General features: G+C 40.3%; 1 non-coding gene across 1 annotated transcript; it reads left to right on the forward strand.

The window, feature by feature from the left end:
- Positions 1-4,992: 4,992 nt before the first annotated feature.
- Positions 4,993-5,099, forward strand: LOC131631744 (small nucleolar RNA R71). The gene has a single exon (XR_009292802.1). It is a non-coding gene; the product is annotated as a small nucleolar RNA R71 (small nucleolar RNA).

Consider the following 5,099-nt stretch of genomic DNA (forward strand, 5'->3'; position numbering starts at 1 on the left):
AATGTAAAAATGATTAAAATTAAAATAATTAAAAATAGAATAGATTATTTAAATGAAAATAAAAGGTTAAAAATAAAAATAAAAATAAAATAAAAGAATAAATAAATGTGGGTTGTCTCCCACCAAACGCTTTGTTTTATGTCGTAAGCTCGACGATTTTAAAAATAGAAAACTATTTTTTCGAATGAGCGGGCAGCTCGTCAAGTTTAAAAAGTTCGATGTTTTCATCGTGTTCGAGATGATGGTAATACTTAAGACGTTGCCCATTTACGACAAAAGGTTTGACGGTTTCTCCTTTGATTTCAATCGCTCCGCTCGGAAATATGTTAGTTATTTCGAAAGGGCCAGACCATCTAGATCGTAACTTCCCAGGAAATAATTTTAGTCTAGAATTAAACAAAAGTACTTTATCGCCTATGCTAAAATTTTTTCCTAGATATTCGCTTGTCGTGCCATTTTTTTCGTTCTCTCTTTATAGATTTTGGCGTTTTCATAAGCGTCTTGTCTAAGTTCTTCTAGTTCGTTTATGTCTAGAAGTCGTTTCTCACCAGCGGCAGTGTAGTTTAGGTTTAAGTTCTTAATGGCCCAATAGGCTTTATGTTCTAACTCTACCGGGAGGTGGCATGATTTTCCATAAACGAGTTTGAAGGGGGTAGTTCCTATTGGAGTTTTGAAAGCTATTCTATAAGCCCATAAAGCTTCATTTAGCTTGGTTGACCAATCTTTTCTAGATATAGCAACAGTTTTCTCCAATATTTGTTTTATTTCGCGGTTAGATACTTCTACTTGTCCGCTTGTTTGTGGATGGTATGGTGTAGCTATTCGATGATTTACTCCATATTTTCGAAGGAGTTTCTCAAGTATTCTTGAAATGAAATGGGAACCACCATCGCTAATTACCAGTCTAGGCACACCGAACCTAGGAAAGATGACGTTTTTGAAGAGTTTGATAACTACTCGTGTATCGTTTGTAGGAGAAGCGATAGCTTCTATCCATTTTGAAACGTAATCGACGGCTACGAGTATATATTGATTTCCAAACGATGACGGAAATGGACCCATAAAGTCTATTCCCCAGACGTCAAATATTTCTACTTCCAGAATGCCCTTTTGAGGCATTTCATCGCGTCTCGAAATGTTTCCGGTTCGTTGGCATCTATCACAGTTTAGTACAGCAAAATAAACATCTTTCCACAGGTTGGGCCAGAAGAGTCCAGATTGAAGGATTTTGGCGCAGGTTCTAGATGTGCTATGGTGTCCTCCACACGGTGCAGAATGGCAGTGTGTTATTATACTTCCTATTTCTTCCTCGGGTACACAACGTCTAAAGATTCCATCGGGGCCTCTTTTGAACAGGAGTGGATCGTCCCAATAGTAATGTTTTAGGTCATGGAAGAATTTCTTCTTCTGTTGGTAACTTAGATCAGGAGGAAGCACACCAGCAGCTAGGTAGTTTACGAAATCTGCATACCAAGGTGTGTCAGAGCGGGCTAAAGCTATTTCTGCTAATTTGTTGGTTTCAGCGTTTGGATGGTATCGTTCGAATTCATTGGCTTCTAACTAAGCGATGAGTCTTTCATAAGGGAAATCATCGTCAATTGGTACTTGTTCGGGTTTCAGATTTTCCAATCGAGAGAGGTGATCTGCTACGACATTTTCAGTTCCCTTTTTATCTTTAATTTCCAAGTCGAACTCTTGTAATAGCAGGATCCATCTCAACAATCTCGGTTTGGCGTCTTTCTTGGTTAGGAGGTACCTAATTGCAGCGTGGTCAGTGTATATGATTATTTTGGCTCCTACCAGGTAAGAACGGAACTTGTCTAATGCGAATACGACAGCTAATAATTCTTTTTCTGTCGTGGCATAATTCATTTGAGCTTCGTCTAGGGTTCTACTCGCATAGTATATGACATGTAGTTTCTTATCTTTTCTTTGCCCTAGAACGGCTCCTACAGCATAATCACTTGCGTCACACATTATTTCGAAAGTCTCATTCCAGTCGGGAGGTTGCATAATTGGCGCAGAGATTAATGCTCGTTTAAGCGTATGAAATGCTTCAGTGCATTTATCGGTAAAAATAAATTCGGCGTCTTTCATTAGTAATTCAGTTAAGGGTTTGGTTATTTTAGAGAAATCCTTAATGAAACGTCGGTAAAAACCAGCGTGTCCTAGAAAACTTCTTATTTCTCTAACAGTTTTGGGAGGTTGAAGGTTTTCGATAATTTCGATTTTGGCTTTATCTACTTCAATCCCTCTATCAGATACGATGTGTCCAAGTACAATTCCTTGTTGAACCATGAAATGGCACTTTTCCCAATTAAGGACTAGGTTTACGCTTACGCATCGTTTAAGTACCAATTCAAGGTTCTCTAAACATGTTTCAAAACTTCCTCCACAGACAGAGAAGTCGTCCATAAAGACCTCCATTATTCCATCTAGGAAGTCGGCAAATATTGCCATCATGCATCTTTGGAAGGTCGCGGGTGCATTGCAAAGCCCAAAAGGCATTCGTCTATAAGCGAATGTACCATAAGGACAGGTAAATGTGGTCTTCTCTTGGTCGTCAGGGTGGATAGGAATTTGGAAAAATCCGGAGTATCCATCCAGATAACAGAAATGTGAGTGTTTAGCTAGGCGTTCAAGCATTTGATCTATGAAAGGTAAAGGGAAATGGTCTTTTCGGGTAGCTTTGTTTAGCTTCCTATAGTCAATGCACATTCTCCATCCAGTTTGGGTACGTTGCGCTACAGATTCGCCTTTTGCGTTAGTGATTACAGTAACTCCTCCTTTCTTTGGTACGACATGAACAGGGCTAACCCATTTATTCCGGCTTCTAGCAGTTTTTGGATTTCCTTTTTAACCACATCGCTCATAATAGGATTTATTCGCCTTTGATGTTCTCTAGAGGTTTTACAATCGTCTTCGAGCATAATGCGGTGCATACAGAGGGAAGGACTTATTCCTTTCAAATCTGATATGTTATATCCTAAAGCGGTTGGGGATTTTCTCAGGACAGTAAGTAATTTTACAGTCTCGGTTTGTCCTAAGTCAGCACTAACTATAACTGGTCGGTTACGTTCTTCGTCTAGGAATTCGTATCTAAGATCGGTAGGCAGTGTTTTCAGTTCTATAGCAGGTTTCTTCGGTCCAGGTATAGGATCAGGAGTTAAGGTTAAACATTCACTCAGATGGTCATCTTGATATTCCCCACGCCAGTTGTCATCTTCAAAGATTGGCGGTATAGGAATTTTTAGGATCTCGGTTTCCTTATTTGGTTCGGATTTTATTTCATTAACACACTCGTCGATTATGTCGGCAGAGCAGCATGTGTCAATTATAGAGGGTGCTTTTAGGAATTGGGAAAGTATAAATTCTATTTTCTCTTCTCCTACTTCGAAAGTAAGCTTTCCTCGCTTGACATCTATGATTGCACCAGCGGTTGCTAAGAATGGTCTTCCTAATATGATCGGGATGTTAGAATCTTCTTGGATATCCATAATGATGAAATCAGTTGGGATGTAGAATTGACCTACACGAACAGGGATATTTTCTAACATTCCTACAGGGTATTTGACTGAACGGTCAGTTAATTGAAGAGACATTCTCGTTGCTTTAAGCTCACCCAGATTTAGTTTCTTACAGGTTGAAAGAGGCATCAAACTAACACGGGCTCCTAAATCGCACAGGGCTTTCTCTATGATGGTTTTTCCTATTACGCATGGTATAGAGAAACTACCAGGATCTTTCAGTTTTGGAGGCATGTTATTTTGGATGATAGCGCTACATTCAGCGGTAAGCGTTACAGTTTCATTATCCTCGAGTTTCTTTTTGTTTGATAGGATTTCTTTTAGGAATTTAGCGTATGAAGGCATTTCAGTTATGGCTTCTGTGAACGGTATGGTTATGTTTAATTGTTTCAGAAGTTCTACAAATCTTTTAAATTGCGCTTCGGTTTTTGATTTCGCTAATCTCTGAGGGTAAGGAATTGGTGGCTTATAAGGTGGTGGTGGAACGTAAGGTTTCTCTTTTTCAGGTTCCACTTCGTTGTTGCTCTCATTGGCCTTAGCAGTTTGATCATCGGTTGATGTCTTTTGGGTTTCCTTTAGCTCTTGTTGTGACATGGGTGCGTTTTGAGTTCTAGGATCAATGGGTCCATCGTAATTCGTTCCACTTTGTAGTGTTATCGCGTTCGCATGTCCTTTAGGATTAGGTTGTGGTTGAGCAGGAAACGTGCCAGCAGGGGCGGCAGTAGGTGCTTGTTGTTGAGCTACTTGTGAGATTTGAGTTTCTAACATTTTGTTATGCGTAGCTAAGGCATCTACTTTGTTCGATAGTTGTTTTAGTTGCTCGCTATTGTGGATGTTTTGATTTAGGAAGTCCTTATTGGTTTGTTGTTGGGAAGCTATAAATTTCTCCATCATGATTTCTAGGTTTGACTTCCTAGGGGTGTTTTGAGCAGCTACAGGCGCTTTTTGGTAGCCAGGTGGCACAGCAGGTGCTTGTCCAGGCGCGTACAACGCGTTGTTGTTTTTATAAGAAACGTTCGGGTGGTTTTTCCATCCAGGGTTGTACGTGTTAGAATAAGGGTTTCCTTGAGCATAGTTTACTTGATCAGATGGGACTCCAGTCAAGAGTTGACATTCGGCAACTGCGTGTCCAGTCAATCCACAAATCTCGCAGTTAGGTGTTACAGCAGCAGCGGTGGCTGAAGGAGTGATGGTTAAGTTCTCGATCTTTTGAGTTAAAGCGTCTACTTTAGCGTTAACGCGGTCTATACCACTTATTTCGTACATTCCTCCTTTGGTTTGGGCTTTCTCTAGAGCGGCTCGTTCTCCACCCCATTGGTAATGGTTTTGTGCCATGTTCTCTATGAGGTTGTATGCTTCATCATGGGGTTTGTCCATTAATGCTCCGCCAGCAGCGGCATCTATAGTCATTTTGGTGTTATATAAGAGACCACCATAGAAAGTATGGATGATCAGCCATGGTTCGAGTCCATGATGAGGGCATAGTCTAAGCATGTCCTTGTAACGTTCCCAAGCTTCGAAGAGTGATTCATTATCTTTCTGGGTAAATCCGTTGATTTGACCTCTGAGCAT

The sequence above is a fragment of the Vicia villosa genome, unplaced genomic scaffold (assembly GCF_029867415.1).
Source record: "Vicia villosa cultivar HV-30 ecotype Madison, WI unplaced genomic scaffold, Vvil1.0 ctg.000858F_1_1, whole genome shotgun sequence".
In the NCBI taxonomy this organism is placed as follows: domain Eukaryota; kingdom Viridiplantae; phylum Streptophyta; class Magnoliopsida; order Fabales; family Fabaceae; genus Vicia; species Vicia villosa.